Genomic DNA, 22,855 nt, shown 5'->3' on the forward strand with positions numbered 1-22,855 from the left:
AGTGAAAAATTCACTGTTAAAATATCTGTTTCCTGTTTCTAGCATTATTGTAATGATTACCTTTAGACATAAATCTTTAACACATTCTTGCTTTTTGGTGTGTGTGTGTGTGTGTTTGTGTGTGTGTGTGTTTAACCTAGAGTTAATTCCTGCAAGTGGACTTTCTAAATTATAGGTTTGAACCAGTTTTAAGCTTCTGGATGGATAATTCTGAACTCTGTAGTATTTCTGAATTTAATATAATGTGTTAATTGAAGGGGAGGAAGTCATTTATTATAAATGACTCTGGCCACTATTTTATTTTTATTTTTTTGCCTCACAGTTTATGGTGAAGGCACAAGGTTATCCCAAGGTCCTCTCAACTTCACTGACAGGCTCAAGTATCTAAAACTGATTCATTCCTGAAATGTACTCCATTTTATTCAAATAAATATTTTCAAATTTTAGTTAGTGTATGATATGTATAAATAAAATAGGTTAGTGAAAGGACAAGGAAACTGTCTACTGGTGTTCTTAATGGATTCAATAATGGCTCTGATGTTTTCTTCATGACCTATAACTATTGTTTATAAATTTTATTCTGAATTAGTTCTCCTTTATGAATTCACTGAGAAAGACTTCTCTTTCCTTTAGTATTTTAAACTAAAAGAGCACGCCTGCCTGCTCTTGGTGTCAGAGAATACAATTTATATTATTTAAGTCATTTGAAAATGCTAGAACTAGGTTCATGGTCCAAAATTTGGTATTCTTAATAAAATTTCTCTGGGCATTTTAAAAAAATGAATACTGTGATGGTTAAGTATTCTATATCTTTCAACTGATTATTAATCATATTGTTCAAATATTCGATATATTTGTTGGTTTTGTTAATTTATTTTATCATATATTGAGAGATATATGTTAAAAATATCTCATTATTCTTTAGGATCTATTTCTTTTATTTCTGAAAAGTTTTGCTTTATGTATTTTAACCCATGGTAGTATTTGGTATGACTGTGGAATTCCTCAGAATAACAAATCTATTCAAAGAAAATTGGGTTAGTCTGTCATGATTTATTTTTCCTGCAGAGGCACTCAAATTTTAATAATAAACAGAAAATCTAAAATAATTTTATGATTGTGAACAAGGCAGTTTTAGGTATCTCAGTGTTAGATATCACTGATTTTTTTTTCTTTCTTTGCTTCCATATTTATTTGATTATTTCTATATTTGTCTACAATCAACTTTTCTCGTGAAATACTTGTGGTATTTATAAAAAGCAAATATAAAAACAAAACAAAACAAACATAGGTCATTTTGTTTTTCATTTTTCTATTTCTTTCTTTCCTTTATTCCAAATAAACTACACTGGAAAATAGTGATAGATGAATCAGAAGGCTCAGATATTTCCTGTCCTAATATTAGCAAGTTCCAAAACAAATGTGATATCACATCAGTTATGTCTAAGTAGCAGGTGAGCTCAAGGTGTTGATTAGTTTAACTTTTGAAGTCCTTATAATACTTAGCTTTCTTAGTGAATGTTTACTTGAATCTGTTTTGTGGATTTACAAAACATTTTGGAATACTCTGTACCCATATTTACTAGAGAAAATAAATTACTGTAGGGTATTTTATTTGAAACCTTTTTTGTGTGAACTAAAATAACTAAATTACATCAGTTTTAGTTACATTATGTTGTTTTGTGAGTGATGAAGGCACATGGCAGCCAGTGGAGACATTTGAACTCTGGAGTTCAAAAGACCTGGGGTTCAATTTTATCCTCTATCACTTACTGGTCTTTCAAATTGAGTCTTAGCTTTCTTATGTAAAAAATAGGATAAGGATATTTATTACATCAAATAGTAGTTTCATTAATGAAATAAGGTAGTTGTTAATTATATAGATTTACACTACCAATTATTTAACATAATAAACAGGTGACATATTTAAGGTAATTTAATGACAAAGAATGTTCAGTTTATAATATACATAAATTTATTAAATAAAAATGGGATTTATCTGTCTTTATTTCACTAGAAAATCATGTTTTTTTCCTTAAAGTTTTCATAATGTCAGAAGTATATACTTATATAAAAATAGTTTCTATTTGTGGCATTTTAATATTTAGCAGAAACTCAATCAAATTTGAAGTTGGCTTGTTTTACTAATTACAGTTTTTAGGAGATAGGAGTTTAGGACCCAACACCATTGTAGTATATTGGAATAGAGTCAATTCTAGCAGAATGTAAAGTGTTTGTGAATGCCTACTGCCAAGATGATAAGACATCTAATTTTGCAAGGCTTAGTTCCCTAGGATAAATATTTGGGGTATCTGTCTTGAAGCTAAAATATTTATCTTTCTACTTTAATTTTAAAACCACATTAGAAGTATTCAATAAGTATCTGTGAGACTTTCTTTTGGTACACAAAGGGAAATCCATCAATTAGTGTGTCTCATTTGCAGTAAATGAAAGTGGAAGAAAATCCTAATTACTGTATATTGTATGAAACCTTCAAACCACAGCTGTATCCTACCAATGATTCATTAAAAAGAATCTCTAAGTAACCAAATCTGTTCTTGCTTGTATTTTAAAACCTTAATATGCACAACATGTGCCTCTCTCTGATTGGTAAACATAGTTAGATATTACAGCACATTAAATCATCATTGGAATCATCAGAGGTATTTATGAAGTTGTTATCTGTGAATGGTGAAATTTTCATGATACCACATAAATAAAATAATAGGTCACTTGACTGCATGTTAACTCTATGCCAAAAGATTATAATCCTTCATATGCATTAATTCTTTTCTTCATAAAAATATTTGAAGACAGGCGCCCTTAACGCCACCATTTTATAGATGATGGAATTGAGGAAGAAATAGGTAAGGTAACTTGCCCCAAATCCCAGAGTCTTACCACAACTACAAATGATTCCAGTCAGCTATTCTAACTCCACAGACCCAAGAGCTTGACCATTCACTTTTTTAACATTGAAAGAAAATATGATTAAAAATAATTTAAGTATTATACATGTTTTCTTACCAAGCTTAAGGTAAGATAGTATGATACTTAAAAGAGAGCTCAATTATCAACTTCACAGGGGAAATGTCTCTGAAGAAAGTGATATGAGAGGAAGGAACTGAAGAGTTTATCTATTATAGTTAGACCAAATGACTGGTACAACTTTCTTTTGTAGAAATAGCAGGTGAGAAAGAATGCTGGGCTAGTCGCAACTCAGCAATTTGGCCTTACGATCTTTAAAACCTTGATGGAAATTGCAGAAGCTGGTGTGGAAAACATGTTACAAAGCTGGAAATTAGGAGTCATAACTCAACACCCAAGGAACCGGGAAGTAAAGAAATAAGCCAGAGTGTAAGAAATAATGGAGTCATAAAGGGGGCCTTTAAAGAAGAAACTTGCTGTGTGATTATTTCAAAGCCATGTGCAGGGTAACCTGGCTGGCTCAGTCGGTTGAGTGTCTGACTTTGGCTTAGGTGATGATCTCACAGTTTGTGAGTTCTAGCCTTGTGTTGGACTCTACACTGACAGCTCAGAGCCTAGAGCCTGCTTCAGATTCTGTGTCTCCCTCTCTCTCTCTGCGTCTCCCCCGCTCATGCTCTGTCCCTCTCAAAAATAAATAAATAAACATTAAAAAATCTAAAAAAAAAGCCATGTGCATACAGCAAAATTGAAATTCTATAAGCATTGTGTTTTTGGATAATTTTTTTTTTTTACAATGTTTTCTATAATGTTTACATATATTGTGTGTGTGTGTGTGTGTGTGTGTGTGTGTATGTACATTTACAGTGTTTTATGTGTCTTGCTTATTCTTGGTGAGGTGTGTGTGGTGCGTGTGTGTGTGTACAGGTTTTTCAACAAAGAATAATGGAAAATCTTTACCTGATGCTGGAAAATAATCACTAAATGGAATTGAATTGGCCTTGTCAAAGCTTAAATGTGTCTCTGATAGTGTTCTAGTTAGACTTGTTGACAATTGAACAACCAAGAATTGGATGGGAAAAAATGGTTACTCTTACAAGAATACAGTCTAGAAAGTAGATATGAAAACAGCCATGTTTAAAAACAGGGCAACACATAAGGGAACCCAAGGGAAGGATCAATAAAAAGCCATACTTTGATACCCAGCATTTTGTTCTGTTGTATTTCTTTAGTTTTTATTGAATTATTGTTAACATGTAGAGCAAAGTTATATCTGTGCTATGGATATCTATGTTGTTCAATCTGAGTAAACATAGTTCTTTCCCCCCAAATCTAGTATTGAGCATTGGCAGTCACCCGTGTTGGGGGCAGAAATCTGTAGTATGTTTCTAAGTATCCTCCAAGTCATTATCCAAGACTGATATAAGAGCAAAGGCAGGGAAATCTATGAGGAGAGATTGTGCCATGCTGTTTTATAGGAGCATACTATATTTTCTGGTGATAGGAGGATTATCTGTTAAGGTAGATTTATAACCTGTAATATACAAGATGCTACACCCTGGAAGAAATTTATGTAATATACATATATATTACATAAAATTTATGATTAAGGGGGTAAAATAAGGCTATCTAGGTGCTTGCTTAGTGGAATGCAATAGTCCTAATCTGTTAACAATTCTCAGAAAATGGAATAAAAATCTTTCAGAAAATGGAATAAAAATTTCCTATCATAATAAATATATGAAAAAGTGGTAACTTTATCATTGTTAACATCCTTTTTCCAAGACAATGTGCCAATGAACCTAGATATTTGTAGGAAGAAGTCAAATTTAAATAATCTATCATTCTTTTAACCTATTAGTTGGCTGTTTGTGATAAATAATAAAAGGTTTGAGTGAATGTGAGAAAAAAAACCTGAAAATATCCTCAGGCCATTCTAACATGGGTCAGAATGTATTATTAACTGATTCATTGAAAACCTGTTTATTGATTCATGTGCTAGACTACATGTATCTGGTTCTAGAGACACTAAAAATACACAAATTTGATGACAAATACCCATTGGGGAAAAAATAAGAAACTTTCTTTATAGGAACAAAAAGAAAGCTAATATTAAGATATTAAAAATAAGGTAATGGAGCTGTAATACACAGATTGGTGACTATAGTTAATATACTATATTGCATATTTGAAAGATGCTGGGGTGCCTGGGTTGCTCAGTCAGTTAAGCATAAAATTTTTGATTTTGACTCAAGTCTTGATCTTAGGGTCATGAGGTGAGGCCCTGCATTGGGCTCCATGCTGGTCATGGAGCCTTCTTAAAATTCTTTCTCTCCCTCTATCATTGTCACTCTCCCCCACTCACATGCTCTCTCTAAAAAAGAAAAAAGGGAAGAAGAAAGAAAGAAAGAAAGAAAGAAAGAAAGAAAGAAAGAAGCTAAAATAGCTATGTATAAGGATGGATGTTAACTAGATTAATTGTGGTGATCATTTCATAATATACACAAGCATTGAATCATTATGTTGTACGCTTGAAACTAATATAATATTATATGTCAATTTTACTTCAGTAACTTAAAAGATAAAAAGCAAGGCAAATTTGAGAAATTGTCAAGGTTAGCCAAGAGGAGACTAAGGTGGGGGAGGAGAAGATATGCAGTGTTATGGGATTATAAAGAGAGTCAGTTAAAATGGTGACAGGGAATTATTCTCAAGGAAATCATACATCAGGTAAATTTTGAAGACCAAAGATAAGTTAACTATTGATAAATCTAGGTTTAGAGAAGTGACAACACTGAAGACAGTGAAGGCAGAAAGAATAGCTCCTGAATATATTTAAAAATGAGAGAGAATATTGTGAAGAACTGAGAGGAGTATGAGATTTTACCCTCTCTGTAAGGTTACAAGTGAGCCTTCCATAGTTTCATGGATGTTGATATAAGACATGACTACAGAGTCAGAGACAAAGATCTATTTCTCATTCACAGCATTATCAGTAGCCAGAGTATCAATATTTTTGCACTGGATCTCCAAGCCCCAATTCCCAGAAGATGAAGAGAACCTGATGATACCTGTGAACACAGTGGGTTTCATTACAGGAAAGGAACACTGATTTGGGGGATCAAGAACCTATTTGAATGAATAATGATCATGCCTATATTTATTCTATAAGGAGACACCATCTCTATCTTCCAGCACTAAAAGCAAATCTTCCCTTTGATCCTGAGAGGGATACTAGTTTTGCCTTTTAATAGGGTTCAATTTTTTTCTCCCAGTGGAGTATTTATGTACTCTGAAGATTTAAGTGTCCAAGTGGGATTTTCCCCTTCTCTTCTGTCTGGGTCCTATAATTTCCAATATCCCATATTCTATGGGTATGGAATTCTTGTTGCTCCTGGGTGATTTATCCCCAATTAAGAGACGAGGCATATGGCATATACTATTGTTATACTGCAGGAAATATGAACAGAGTCTTCCTAGTTCCCTTTTCATACATGGAAACATTTTAGAAAAACCAAGCTTTATATAAGAGTCTCAGTTCCAACTGCCTCTACTCTAAGCACTGAGCAACCTATTCAGCATTCACATGTGGATGTCACATATTCAGCCCCTAACTTTTGGAGCCCCTATCAGGATCTGAAGCTTCAGCTGGTTGTTTCAGTATCAAATTATACTTAGTTCCTATACTGTTTTTTCTTTTTATTTCTGGTAATAAGAACACTTAATCTCACTCTTTCAAAACCAGATATATTTGCTGTTGATGGTATTGGTATAGCATATTTTATATATTCATTTCCTAGATGATTTCATCCAATTTTATGAATTTAAATGCTATGTATGTGCTTCTGAGTCCCTAATTTACATACCTCATACAAATGTAGTCCCTAAACTAGAATTATATATCCAGATGTTGTCTTAAAACAATTAAGAGAATTGTCTAAGAGATTTCTCCAAATTATCTAAAAATGAATTGTCTTAACTCAGATTTCTGCTTCTAGATGAGATTTTGTCCTCTTGTATTTTTCCCATATTAGTAAACAATCCTTATTCTTCACTTTGCTTAGGCAGAAGACTTTGGGGGCATACTTGACTCCCTCTTTTCTGTCACATTCATGTTAAACTGCCCAAAAATAGTGTTGAAAATTCCTCCTAAATATACACAGAATCCAAATACTTCTCAACACATCTACAGTGCTGACACTGGCCCAAAGTCCAAGAATTTTTATTGTTATAGTTTACAAAATTTGTCTGCCTATTTTCACTTTATCTCTCTAATAAACTTGTATTTGACATGGTGGTCTTAATTTAAAATCCAAATTATATGATGTTACTCCTTTCCTCCAAATCCTCTAGTGGCTTCCCAATTCCCTCAGAGTGAACTCAAACATGCATCTCAGGATTTATAAGGTGCTAAATAATCTATTTTATAACCCTGTCTTTCTGAAAACTTCACTTACCATTGTTCACTTTTATTGGCCTCTTCACAGTCCCTTTAACATGTAAGGTTGGATCATAAAATAGGGGTTTAGGTAGGCAAAAAGATACAAGTCAAATTTTGTCCATTTTACATGATTTAATCATAAAACTGTCACCCTAGGACATTTGTATTTCATACTGTCTTTTTTTCCCAATAATCACCTGATTCCTTCATTCTCATCCTTCAAATGTAGCTTACATGTCATTTAGAAAAGTGTGCCTTTCATGTGGCTGGGTGGCTCAGTCCATTAAACCTCTGACTCTTGACTTTGGATCAGGTCATGGTCTTGCAACCAGGAGATCAAGTCCCGCATCAGGCTCTGCCCTAAGTGTGGAGCCTGCTTGGGATTCGCTCTCTCTCTCTCTCTCTGTGCCCCTCCACTGCTTGCACAGACACACACTCTCTCTCTCTCATAATGAATAAATAGACATTAAAATCAATAAATAAAAAACAAGTGAATCAAAATTCAATAATATCAATACAAATAATATCACTGTTTAGACATAAAACCAAGAGAAATAAAATTCTCATGCAAAGACTTTTAAAGTTTTTAAAAATTAATTTATTTATTCTTGAGAGAGAGCGAGCATGTGAGCAAGGGAGGAAGAGAGAGAGAGAGAGAGAGAGAGAGAGAGAATCTCAACCACGCTCCCCACTGTCAGTGAAGAGCCCCGTGTGGAACTAGAACTCATGAACTGTGAGATCATAACCTGAGCTGAAATCAAGAGTCAGACACTTAACCGAATGAGCCACCCAGGTGCCCTCAAAGACTTTTAAAATAATGGTCAGAGTAGCTTTATTTGTGATAGTGTAAAACTAGAAACATTCCAAATATTCCCCAACAGGTTAATATGAAAACATACTATGGTATAGCCCTACAATGCAATCTTACTCATCAGGAAGAAGGTATTAATTATTGATATATGCTACAATATAGATGAATCTTCAAATAATTATTTTGAATGAAAGTGTAAAGACAAAAAGACTATAAAGTACATGGTTCTATTAATGTTAAATTGTATGAAATTCCAACTAATCTGTACAGGAGTAAAATAGATCAGCAGTTGTTTGAGGATGGAGAGGGGAGTGGCTGTACTCAGTGGCAGAAGGAGAGAGATAACAAATAGGCACAAGGAAGCTCTCTGGCGACTATGGATATGTTCTTTAATCTTGATTATGGTAATATTTTCCTGAGTATATGCATATAGGAACATTTATCAATTTGAAACATTTTTCAATGTGCAGTTTATTGTAAGACAATCATATCTCATTAAAACTTTTTAAAAAGAGGGGCACCTGGGTGGCTCAGTCAGTTAAGCGGCTGACTTTGGCTTGGTCATGATCTCACGATTCATAAGTTTGAGCCCCACGCAGGGCTCTGTGCTGACAGCTCAGAGCCTGGAACCTGCTTCGGATTCTGTGTCTTCCTCTCTCTCTGACCCTCCCCGCTAACACTCTATGTCTCTCTCTCTCTCTCAAAAATAAATAAAATTTAAATAAAATTTAAAAAAAACTTTTTAAAAAGAGAATTAAAGAAAATAAAATGGTAAAAGGGGTAACACAGATGAAACTGTTACCTGATTTCTGGTAGTTACCATCGTTAAACAAAGAGTTAATGCCGCTTCTTCTGGCCACTAACCCTTAAATGGAAATATATTTCATTATAAGTTTTCTCTATCTCATGAAAGAAAGTAAATATGTTTATTGGAATGAACAAACTTCTTCCAGTCACAATTGAAAGTGGTGGTTATTATGTGGGCTCTTATCTAAATGCTAATGTCTGCAACTACAGATGTGTAACAGTCTCAGAAACACTTTTACAATCTAAAATTCTCATATTGGCTTTCCATTAATAGTGAATGGTTCGGAATTACTTGGAATTTGGTCAAGAAATCTCTGCAAGAAACTGAGTTAGGTATATTGTTTCCAGGCTTTCTAATTAAAACAAATTTTAGGAAAGAAAGTTAAGAGAACATAAATAAATGGATACTAAGCATGTCAATTATCTCAAACATGAAATCGCTCAGGCAATTATCTGTCAACTATGAAAGATAGTCATAACCACTTTCTGATTGCAATTATTCACAATTGCTAGGAGTGTGCATATTTTCAGACATTGTTTACAAAAATCTCTATAGTGTAGGTATCTGAACTATGAGTGTGAAGGTGTTTAGAAACACAACTGTATTCTTACTCATGCTGTATGCTATCATATGTATTCATGACACATACTTTTCATGGATACAATTTAAGACAGGTATCATGAAAATAGTTTTGTAAGGCTTATATTGGACTTAATATGAGATAATACTGTTATGTGGAGTATAATAAAACATTATATTGTCTTATAAGAAATATAAGGTTAATATATAAGAAACCAAGTTTCTACTGTAAAGCAGAATGAAAAGCACTAATGGCCATGCAAATCTGAAGACAGACTTGACATATATAAAGAGGTGTAAAGGAAGTTGTATTAAAAGAGTTGTAAAACAAACTTCTATTTCCATATATTAAAATGACTTAATGATTTACTGTCACTAATCCTGGGAAATTGTAAGGATAAGAACTATTAAATTCCTTAAATGCAAAATCTTTGTTTTGTTCACTTATATATTTGAAGTACAAGAACAGAGTTTGATATATAATAGATGCTTAATTTAAATATCTATATATCTGTATATCTTATCTATCTTTTATGTTTGTTATCTTGTTTTTTTCAAAATATTATCAGTTAAAAATGATTTCTTTTTAAATAAATGATTCATGCAGTCACCCCAAATTTATAAAATATTTTTTAAACTGTAGTGATAAATAAGAAAATTTTATTAACTATTTGAAATACCTAGAACGAACAAAATAAATCGTTAGTAATAAGATATTTTAGGCGAACCAAGCTTTTATGTTGTTTTCAAATGACAGCAATGAACTAGAAAATTATTCCACCATTGCAAAGACTGTGCATCAGATGTTACAAGAAAACATTTACTGAAGACTATTAGAATTTGAATTAAATTCATTTATAATTAAGTTCAAAGGAAACTTGAACATACTGCTTGATTTCAAAAAATATGTTTGATATAAATTCCAGTATTTGAATAGCATTAACACTTCAAAAATATCTTTAAAATGTCACACAAATATTGGTTTACTGTGTACAAGAACTTAATGAATTTAGCCAATTTTCCTGGGTTAAATCATTAAATGACATTGGAAAGTAAGAGTTTTACTTTACTTTTTCTTTTAAATTTTTTTTTAACGTTTTTTATTTATTTTTGGGACAGAGCGAGACAGAGCATGAATGGGGGAGGGGCAGAGAGAGAAGGAGACACAGAATCGGAAGCAGGCTCCAGGCTCTGAGCCCAGAGCCCGACGCGGGGCTCGAACTCACGGACCGTGAGATCGTGACCTGAGCTGAAGTCGGCCGCTTAACCGACTGAGCCACCCAGGCGCCCCATTACTTTACTTTTTCATAAGAATACTAATGCAACAAATTATAACAATGAATCTAAAGACTATTGAGATCTTTTCTGTGGAATAATACCATGAAATCAAAGAACATATAACCAAAAGTCATTTAGTTAAATCCCCACTTTACAAAAGAGGATATTTGACTGATAAATCCATTTCTTACACAGAAACTCTTTTTTACATAGAGGTACATAGTTGTGGGATAGTCTTTCAGGGTTTGTGACCTACACAAAACCAAGCAATTCTCAGACACCAGCACAATGTCCAAGAATTTAACTCAATTCTGACACTGTCCATCTGGAGATAGCATTGGTGGCTTGGTGGCATGCAGAAACATTCTGGTTTCCCAAGAGTGGAAGCTCTCCAAAAATATCAAAAAGTTCCCCTCTTGGGTTTTAATGGAGTCTTCATTACACAGTCATTATTAACTAAGTCATTGGCCATAGGCTGATTCAACCTAGGGCCCCCCTCCCTCCCTGGAGGTCTGGGGGTGTGACTGAAAGTTACACCCCTCTACTCTTGTAGCTGGTTTTCCTGGAAACCAGTCCCCTTCCTTATCTGGGATCCAGAAGTCACATTGTTAACATAACAGAGAGCTTTATCACTCTAAACACAGGAAACTCCAAGAGCTTAGGGAGCTGCGAGATAGGAACTGTAGCTAAAAACCAAATATATATGAAAAATTAAAATAAATATGAGGTATAAATCACAATGTGACAGATAACATCAGAGAGTAAATAAGCAAATATATAATTATAGAGAAGATAAAGACACAAAACTTTCCCATGTGGTCACTGATCCATTGAATTCTTTTAACCATGGAACAAGACTTCCATTCAGAAACCATTGAGGGCACCAATCATCCACACTGGAAAAGTGTGATCACTGATATATATTTTAATATATTAGAAATAATCAATATCTGATTTTATTCTGACACAGGTTTTGGTGAGAGAAGGGGTATGGGTAGTTGAAGAGGAAAATGTTAAGTCAGAAGATGGACTGGGAAAATAAGCTCCCAGTCCAGCATGCAAACACTTGGAATGACAACTTACTTAAACCATATAAAATTGAGAGCATAGTTGAAAAATCAAGGCTTGTATTTGGTCAATAATAAAAAGAAGTAAAAATATCACCAAAAAAATTCATGAAATAAGGAAGATAACTTTGGTAGCTTCATTCTGTTTACTTAATTTTAAGAAAAGATGATGCAAAATAATTTTGAATAATTTCATACAAATTTTAACAGGATGAAAACGTAAAAAGATTTATATGAAGTCAAATAATTAAGAACAGAGTTTGATATATTCAGACATTTTTCTAGAGACTATTAAACAACCTGAAATGAGCATAGGTTTGGGAGCAGGTAGATCTGGTTTCAAACCTTATGCCCTTCACTTAGTAGTAACTTGGGAAAGTTGTGTGTGTGTGTGTGTGTGTGTGTGTGTGTGTATATATATATATATATATATATATATATATATATATATATATGCCTCACTTGCTTTACCTGAAATATAGGGAGTGAAAATCAAAAATACTGTATGAAAAGTGTCTAAGCATGTCTGTGATATGGCAATTCCATGAATTACTTCACAATTACTACTATTATTGCTGCTACTACTACTACTGCTACTATTAGTTGTATTCTTACTAACATTAACTTTCATAAGTATAAATCATAGATCATAGATTTTGTTGGAAAGAAAAAGCAGCAGGTATAAAGCAAGGAGAGCAGAAGGTGATTGAATGAAGAGTTGGGGCTACTTTGAAATTAAGACTGATGCAGTTTAAAGCAAACAAAGGGAGAATGAAAATAAAAAGCCTTTACTGAAGATCTGTGGCCTGATAGATACATTAGAATCAGCAAGGTCTGATTGGTGGAGCAAGATGCAACTATTCTAATGAAAAAAATTTAAGTAGGAGGAAAGACATAGTGATAGTAAGATATTGTTCTAACTGGAGTAGCTCTAGAAAATACAGGTTCATTTTGATGATTCATTGTGATCATACATCATATCATAGACAACATATTTTTTGTATTTTAATTGTGATAATATATGTATAACATAAAGCTTACCATTTTAACCATTTTAAATTGTACAATTTAGTGGCATTAATTATAATCACAATGTTGTACAACCATCACCAGTATCTGTTTTCAAATGGTTTTATTAGAAACTTTTTCATAATTAAGCAATTACTCCACATCCCTTCTCCCCACAACCGTGGTAACCTCTAATCTATTTTCCATCCCTATGAATTTGCCTATTAGGTAGTTTATATAAGTGGCATCATAGAATATTTGTCCTTTTGTGTCTGACTTTACTTAACATAATGTCTTCAAACTTCATCCATGTTGTACCATATATTAGGCTAATATCCCATTATATATTATATATACCATATTTTGTTTATTCATTCATAGGTTGTTTCCACTTTCTAACCATTGAGAATTATGCAGCAATGAACAGTGGCATACAAATATATGTTCAAGTCCCTCCTTTCAATTCCTTTGAATATACACCTAGGAGTGAAATTCTGGATCATATGGTAATTCTATGTTTAGCTATTTGAGGAACAACCAAAGTTTTTCCATAGTGTTACAACACTTTACATTCCTACCAGCAAATGCACACAAGGATTCCAATTTCTCCAGATCCTTTGTTATTTTTCATTTCTTTCTTTGTTTGATAATAGCCATCCTAATGATGTGAAGTAGTATCTTATTGGGTTTGCTTTACATTTACATAATGATTAGTAAATTCAACATCTTTTCATGTGCCTGTTGGCTGTCTGTATGTCGTCTGTGGAAAAATGTCTATTCAGATCCTCTGCCAATTTTTTAATCAGATTGGTTTTATTTTGTTATTGAATTGTATAAGGTCTTTACATGTTTTGGATATTATCCCATTATCAGATATATGATTTGCAAATATAATATTATTAAAATAGGGCACTAAAAAAACTTAACAATCCCTGCAAACCCTGAGAAAATGGACTACTTAAAAATTAAGAAATTCTGTTTATTATAAGACACTGTTAAATTGTAGATACCAAGAAGATATTTGCAAAACACAAAGTATCCAGGACATATGATGAGTTTTTGTCAATCTATGAGAACAAAGATAGTATAATAGAAAAATCATCAAGAGACTTCACTAAGCATTTCACAAAGGGAGTAAGCTAATGTCCCATAAACAAATCAAAAGTTATCAACCTCATTACAATATATAGGAAAATATAAAATAAAGCCAAAACATAGATTAAATCTAGGCAGGGGTATACAATTACATAAAAAATTACACTATAATATCAACAGTGGAAACAATTGTGGCATATTCATAATTTGAGATGAATAAACAAACTGTACTTGACACACAAATATGAGAGGGTGAAGGGAAGCATAAAATACATGTAAAGCATGATTCAACTTAGACTTAAAAATGGCCAAAATTAATGAATAAAAGCTGCACAAAACTTACAAAACAAAGAGTTTACAGTTATTGGACAACAACCATTTGGAAGCTTCCAGACTTGAGAGAAAGAACACATGCCACAAGACCTTTGCATTCACCTCAGCCTTCTCCTTCAGGGCAATTTTCAAGCAGCAGCAGCAGAAGAAAGTGGATCCCAAGCAGAGAGTGCCAGCCTTATTGAGAAGAGAAGGCAGGAAAAGATATGGAGGGAAAGACACTGAAATAAAGGCAAAGGCATTTAAGAAGCCCCAAGATTCTGTGTAAAACTTTACTTCACATTTCTTAGCCGAATTCTGAGGTGTCCAGGTACAAACTGGAATAACAGAGTTCTAGCAGAGAATAGCTGCTGAGAGGAACAGCACTAAACAGAGACACAAATAACTTAACTTACAGAGAATTTCAACAGATGTTTAACATCTACAAAAATTGTTGAAACAAACTTTCTATTAAATAGTATGACTAAAATTAACAATAGACTAACTACAGAGGATAAAGAGTAGTAAATACAACACTGAACAATAAAAAGTGTCTAAACACAGAGGGAGGGATGCCTGGGTGGCTCAGTCGTTTAAATGTCAGATTTGATTTTGTGGCACAGGTCATGATCTCATGGTTCATGAATTCGAGCCCTATGTTGAGCTCTGTGCTGGCAGCACAGAGCCTCCCTGGGAACCTCTCTCTCCCTCTTTCTCTGCCCCTCCCCTGCTCACTCTTTCTGTCTTTCATAATAAACAAATTAAAACTTAAAAAAATAAATAAGCAGAGGGGAAAGAAGTTAAGAGAAATGGGACATGGTAAAAAAAAAAAAGTCTAATATATGTGTAATTAGAGGACAGAGATAATGGATTGATGGGAAAGATCTATATGTCCATCTGGATGACAGCTTACAGGGATGTTTATATGTGTAAAATTTCATTGAATTGTAATGCTAAGATTTGTGCATTTTATTAAATACAATTTATAACTAATTAAAATGAATACATAGCAAAGCAATGATAATTAACATTATCATTGAATATGACCCATTGGCTAATTACATAAAGTAGGAGAAAGCTTTTTACTGGAAAACAAAATAATTTTTAAAAAGTATGGAGTTGATGTGGCCATTTATTTTTCCACTGGGATAATTAATATGATTAACAATGATAGTTAATATAAATATTTGGGCAATCTTACCTTTTTATGAGATATAGTTTGGAATGGCAAATTTTATAGCCTCTTATATAAATCCTTACCATCCAGAAACTGAAAAGGAGATAGACAAAAGTAAGATACATTGTCTAGAGTAAGAAAAGTAGAGCAGAACTGTGGAACAGACAAATTTAATGTTTACTGTGTCCAGTACTCATAAGCTAACTTATTGACTAATGATATAGAGCCATTTATATGATTAATGCAACTTGCATTTGAATCAGAAGTACTGAAGTTTATTTGGTGGACCAATTCACTGAACTAAAGAATGAACCCAACCACAGATATGAATACTTCACCTGGCTGCTATTCTTTTATTGCCCTTATATATGCATAAATTCTCATGGAGGAACACAAATATTGTTTAAGTTTGAAAATGTCACAGGTGAAAGACAGACTTGTAATGGATGATGAAATGGCAAATATTTATAAAATGAATGTAGAAAAAAAATTTATGACTTCAACAAAAATGTGACTTGGAGGAAAGACTAAGTTGTATTTAAACACATTGTATTTGCACCCTTGGGGAAATGTAACAATCTTGTAAAATGGTTCTCCTGGAAGGCAACAATCTGTTCTAATATAAAAATCTAGCACAGTGCAGTGAGAAATAAATAAGCAAAGCCATGAATACATTAATACCTCCTCTGAAGAATGAGGTAATAGACAGAGGGCAGTCAGAAAAGTCTTCACAGAGGTGATAATATTCAATTTAAATATAGGAGGTTCAAAGTAGAGGCTAGCATGTAAGTAGAAAGGTAGAAAATTAGTTTGAAGGACAATGGTGATCATTAGCTTACAAAGTAGCCTAGATAATACAGATAGTACCAAATTTCTTATCTAGAAATTATGGCAAAGAAAAAATATTGAGGTATTTAGAATGAGAGGTTTAGTAGTACTGAATATAGGTTACTGGAAGTATTCATTAATTGCCCTCATTCCTTAAAATATGGAACATTAATTTGTTTTATATTTTGTTTTATTTTTTGTGTCTAAATCTTGAATGCTCTTTTTACATTAGATATAAATATAAGTGATTTTATGCATGTGCATTTGGCTGGCTCCGTCTCAAACCAAAATACCTGATAGGAATATTGATATTTTTTCCAATAATGTTTAATTTTCCCTTGCATCTAAGCAATTTTAGAGTTAGTTTTGTGTTTGTTTGCTCAGATAGGCAGAACAAACAGACTAATCAGTTTTGAATGTGAGATGTGTATGGTGTTCAGCTAACACTGGAGGAATTTTCATGATATTATTTCTAAAGATAATCAGTTAGCTGGCTTCAGATGAATGGCTATTCATTAACTTAATTATTTATGCAGGAAGTATAAAAGATGTAAAAGTGGGTGGCCACTGGATAGTACTTCACATAAAGCAGGGGAAAGCTTTTTCCCAGAAAATAAAATAATGAAGAAACATTCTTGAGTTTATGAGACCATTCACTTCACCAATAGGATACCCATCATCCCCAGACTAGTATTCTTTCCTTGGAGGAAAGAAAGGAAACCAACACAAAACAAACATGGTTTCGCAGGACTCTTTCCATGTGCCAGGAATTGACCTACAGGATTGTAATACAGTTCAAAATCGTAAAACATTTCATTCAGTTCTCTTTAGAAAAGGGGAGGGGTATCTTTCCCATTTTATACATAAGAAACAAGAACTTCAATAGACATAAAGCTGTTTGGACAATTAGTAGGGTTTGAATGTCTATGTGGCCAAGTGTCAGAATTCATCTGGGAGAAATCTGCCGTTACTTAAGCTAGTAGTTTTTTTGATTCCTGCCCAGAAGCTCTCTTGTGTATCCTAGAGACAAGGGGTGCGGAGGGTCTAAATTTTTTACATATCTTCTTTTAAAAAAATTTTTTTTAGTGTTTATTTCAGAAAGAGAGAGAGAGAGAGAGCACAAGTGGGGAAGGGGCAGAGAGAGAGATGGAGACACAGAATCTGAAACAGGCTCCAGGCTCCATGCTGTCAGCACAGAGTCCAATGCGGGGCTTAAACTCCTGAACACAAGGATCATGACCTAGGCCAAAGTCAGATGCTTAACCGCTTGAGCCACCGAGGTGCCCCCAAAATTTTTACATATCTTCTGCCATTCCCCATCCTGAAGATACTTTCAAAACCCCTAAAATAAGTGGGAGAATAACTAAACCACAACATATCTCTGTATCACTTTATATTTTAATAATTCACACAAGTCTGGATATTTCCAATTGATTTGTCTTCCATTTCACTAATTTCCCTTGTTTGCCTGTGACTATGGTTGCCTAATATTTCAAATTAGTCTACTGAATTATTGTTATTTTCGGTTCTAGAATATCCTGTTGACTTATATTTTATTGATTCTGGTTTCTTCTCCAGAACATTTTTTCTCCATGCTTACCTCTGTTTTTCTTAATATATAAAACATAGTTATTATAATATCCCTGTCTAAAATTCTATATCTGAATCTCCTTTGAACTTATTTCTATTGTAAGGTTTTTCTTGTTTGATCATTTTTTAGCAAGTCACTTTAAATTGCATACAGAATATTGAGTTTGAAATTTAGTTAATGTTCTAGAAGATATTATCTTCTTCTATGGAAGACTATTTTTTTTTTCCTTCTGACAAGCAGAAAGAATATAGGTAGGTCACTTCTTCCTCCCAAAGGTTGGTTTTATGCTCTTCAGTGGTTGCCATATTTAATTTTGATCCTTTTTTCTTAATCCTTTGTTATATTTCAAATTAATCCATTACTTCTAAGATGTGGCCCAACTGACAAAATAGGGTATTAATCAAGGCCTCTACTTTGGGTGGGCTCTGAACTCAATTCCTGCCTCTAGCATCATTGGTAGCTAAAATTTCTGCTCAGCACTTTAGTCCTTCACATGTCATCTTCTACTAGTTTTTTTGTTTGTTTGTTTGTTTGTTTTTACCAGATTGGTCATGCACATTTGCACTCTAGGATTCATTAAAGACCTTGAGGGGGAATTTGCACATGGAGTTTGGGGCTCATGTTGCTAAATTCCCTCTTCCCTATGATGTTACCCCTCAAATCACAGACTGGGAGCCCTGAATTCCATTTTCTTTCTTCTTAATTTAGTAAGACTACAGTTTTCTGCTGTAACTCTGCCTGGCACAATGGTCTATTAACAACTTTCCTTAGGGTGGGGAAAAAACAAAACCAAACCAGGATGAATTGAATGTGGAGCTAATCTCTTCCCTGAGGGATTGCAGCCTGTCCCATTCTGCCTCTAATGGTTTCTGCCCACTATTTTCAAAAATTGAGTATAGATACTTTGCCCTTTTCTATAAGAAATTAGTCTATTATAAGCTACTTAGCCCTGGCTGACTATTCCAATTAGGTATATTTCCATTACTGGAAAATTATTAAAAACAGAAAGAATAAACAGGAACAATAATATTTATGAAAAAATATATTAACTTTGGAAGTGAACATATTCTGTTGGTGGGAACCAAATTATAAATTGAAAGATGTATCTCATTCCTGATTTAATGAAATCACTTTTGGTTTGGTCCTCATGACATTGGTGTTCTACACTCAATATGTATTCTACACAGAAGAGTACTGACTATGTGTCAAAATCACCCTCATTTACTTCTTAATGCTCTTTAGATATTGGGAAAGTTATTAACCATTGTTTTTCTAATCTATTAAGTATTCTAATTTTACAGTTTTGTTTTTTAAAAAATGTAGAATAATTCATATTAATCTGTGTATTGATTTATTCAAAAATGCTACCTATTATGTGCCAGGCTTCTTTCTAATTGTGAAAGACAGAGAAGGAAACAAAGAGATAAAGCCCCTAATTTTATAAAGCCCCAGATTTTTTATAAAGGAGACAGAACATAGATAAGATAAATGCACATGATCACTTTATATTTTAAAAAAGATAATTTGATAAGCAAGTCTCATCTAAGCTTGGCATTTGAACTAAGGCAAAAACAATGCAATAATCGAACACATTTTCAGGGAGGAGTATCTTAGGGAGAGAGTACAAAGGTTTTGAGAAAATCTTTCTCTTAAAAGAGAAAATGGTCTAACTAACATAATAAAGTAGGAAGAAAGTGGAAGAATAACAAAAAAAAAAAAGGAGGCAAAATGAGATCTAGTAAGATATTGTAGACCATGTGAGGGTGTTTTGGGTGTGTTTTTTTTATATGAAGTATAATGGAATCCATAGTGCAGTTACAGACAGGTAAACGCCATGATGTGATTTATGTAAAAACAAATTAAATAAAAGCATCCTTACTGCTGCTGTGTGAAGAAGGAGATGGAGCTGGTAGTGTGGACCAGAATGGAGTGGGAGAACCAGTAGGTAAGTATAATAGTTCTTGTGAGATTTGATGCTGGTTTAGATTAGACTGAAGAGATTAGAAATTGAAAAATACAGATAACTCAGGGTACATTTTGGATTTAGAACTCATTTTTGGTGGAATTAAATATATTAAGGATAAAAAGGAAAATCAAGAGTAATTTTTTTATCTTTTATTCATAAAATTATATTTAATACCACAAAACCACACTCAAAAATATAGCAATTTAATAACACTTCTAAGGGGTCATAGAAATTACAGTGAGGAAAAAAATCTTTACACTTGTGCCACTGAACTGTAGAGATAGGCTAATGCTGTTTTTATTTAGTTTATTTATTTCATTTTATTTATTTAGACTTCAAAATTACTCTCACTGAACTGCTCTAATATAAAAATATGCCAAGCACTTCCACTTGAGTGGTTAGCTGTTGGTCAATACAGGCAAACAAAATTGATTCAAATTTATAACTTGAAATGGAAAGCATGAAATTTAAATTAGGCATCAATCATGTACAATTAATCATCAAGTACGGTTTTCAACAGCCCTCCAAGTTTGGATTTCATTGATAATAATTGCATCTGTTGAAAAGACCTGCATCTTTCTTTGAAAAAAAATAAAATATTTCTAATATCATGTTATAAAATGTGAATTATACAGTGTTCAAACAAAGAATTTCTTCCTGATTTAAGGTATTTGAACAATATTGAGAAATTCAAGTCTTAGAATGTTCAGAACGAATGAAATAAACTTGATATATTTTTAAACTAATCTATATAATGGAAAACAGCTAAATTAATAGGTTCAAAAACATACTAATAATGCCTTATTCCCCAGGAGTTTCTCATGAATTTCCATTCCTCCCTAGTTTTTATATACTCCTTTGATTCTAAATGATCTTTTCCACTCTAGTTCTCTCACACTCCTTTGATTCTAAATTAATACAAGAATGTCACAGAATCTCCTGAGTCACTTGAATATACAATGCTGGAAATATGTCTGCATAATCTTTTTCTATGCAGAATTCATTAGTCACAGGAAAAGGAAACTCTCAAAAATGCTTGCTTCCAGCCTGAGAGCCAAATAGGTTAGAGGAGACAGCAGGCTACCAGGAGAAGGACCCTAAACAAATCTTGGCTAGGATCCAAGTGGCAAGATAGCACTTACAGTCCACGGAATATTAGAATACTTGTCAAATTAGCAAAACAAAGATTTAGAGACAGGAATAAACATAGGGATCCAGTTCCTAAGGCTAAAACATGGAGGAAGCAACTTGGGATCTAGAAGAAAGCCCAGTTTTAATAATTAGAACAACAATCACGGCCAAATAGAGATAAAAGATTGTGTAAGTGCTTAATTAGCCCTGTAGTGTAGGGTTAGGCCAGGGACAAACTTATGATTTGCTGGTGAGAATGAAGGATTCCAACTATGAAGCAAGAAAAGAATTCCAGATACATACTTCCACGTTGTCTTTCAAGGAGCAAATGAAACTCAGAAATAATGTCTAAGAGCACGCATTCACAAATGAATACTTAAATTGGCAACAAAAATGAAAAAAAAGTTAATGTTCCCTAAATAATGAAAGATTTTTTCACTGTTTGCAGCCTGTGAATGTTAGACAATTTTGATTCCAGTAATGTCTGGCTAGATATCTCAAGACATTCTCCCTCTGAAAAATAACATAAAATTCTGGCTAAAATATTTTATGCAATTTTATCAAACACATAAAAGAGTTGGCTTGCAAGTAAGTGACTGCTGGGACACAAGGAGGAAAGGACAGGGGTAAACATAGAGGTTAGCAGAGTAAAACGTTAAAGTTACTGTTGCTCTGATGGTGGCTGAAAAACTTGTTAATCTTGAGCTTTGAGCTTTGGTTTGCAGAACAAAATACCCATACACTACATTAGTAGGGGAGTTATATAGGAAGCCATCTTCCTTAAAGCTGGGACTCCAAATGCCTACGCCCTCAGTGTGAGGTCCAACCAGGATAAACACATCTGATATCCTTACCCTGTAGGCAATATCTTCAAAGTACTAAAGAGGTTAAATGCCAAGTTGGAATCCTGCACTCAGTGAAAATATACTTCAAAAACAAATATGAAATAAAAACAATATTAGGTTAAAAAATTGGAGACTAAAGTTGGCAGACTTTAATAGAGAAATTCTACAGGACATATTTTAGGCAGAGGGAAAGTGATTCAAGCAGGAATGTCTGAGATAAAAATGAAAAGGAATAGCTAAAAATGAGGTAATTACTCTAACATACCTAAATGCATATTAACTATATACAACAAGATTAACAATCACTTTAGTGAACATGGACATGAATTATATTATTTAAAAAGTAAAATTAAAAATAAGATAAAAGAGGGGTGCCTAGGTGGCTCAGTAGGTTAAGCGTTGGACTCTGGCTCAGGTCATGATCTTGGGGTTCGTGAGTTCAAGCCCTGCATCAGGTTCTGTGCTAACAGCTCAGATTCTGAAGCCTGCTTCAGATTCTGTGTCTCCCTCTCTCTCTGCCCCTTGCCTGATCACACTGTCTCTCTCTCTCTCTCAAAAATAAATAAAAATAAAAATATAATATAATATAATATAATATAATATAATATAATATAATATAATAAATAAAACAAAAAATAGAAGAATCAAGTGAAGACCAATACTATGAGTGGATAATGAACCCAGGATTATGATTAATCAATTTCTCTGCTCCAGAATGAAAATAAGCAAAAATCAACATACTTAATGTTAAAAAAATCCACTATAAAAAGAAAGCCTACGGTATGTTATTTATAACAGTATACAAACGTGATATGCTTAATAGTAAATTCAATAATTGCATAATAATAAAACAAATTATGTCATTATGCCTAACTAAGGAATCAAGGAAAAATAAATAAATAGATATACTATGTTCAAGACTGAAAGAATAATAAAGAGGATAATTTCTGCCATAATGATGTGTAGTATTGATATGATCCCAATCATAATCAG

Source organism: Acinonyx jubatus, chromosome F2 (assembly GCF_027475565.1).
Source record: "Acinonyx jubatus isolate Ajub_Pintada_27869175 chromosome F2, VMU_Ajub_asm_v1.0, whole genome shotgun sequence".
In the NCBI taxonomy this organism is placed as follows: domain Eukaryota; kingdom Metazoa; phylum Chordata; class Mammalia; order Carnivora; family Felidae; genus Acinonyx; species Acinonyx jubatus.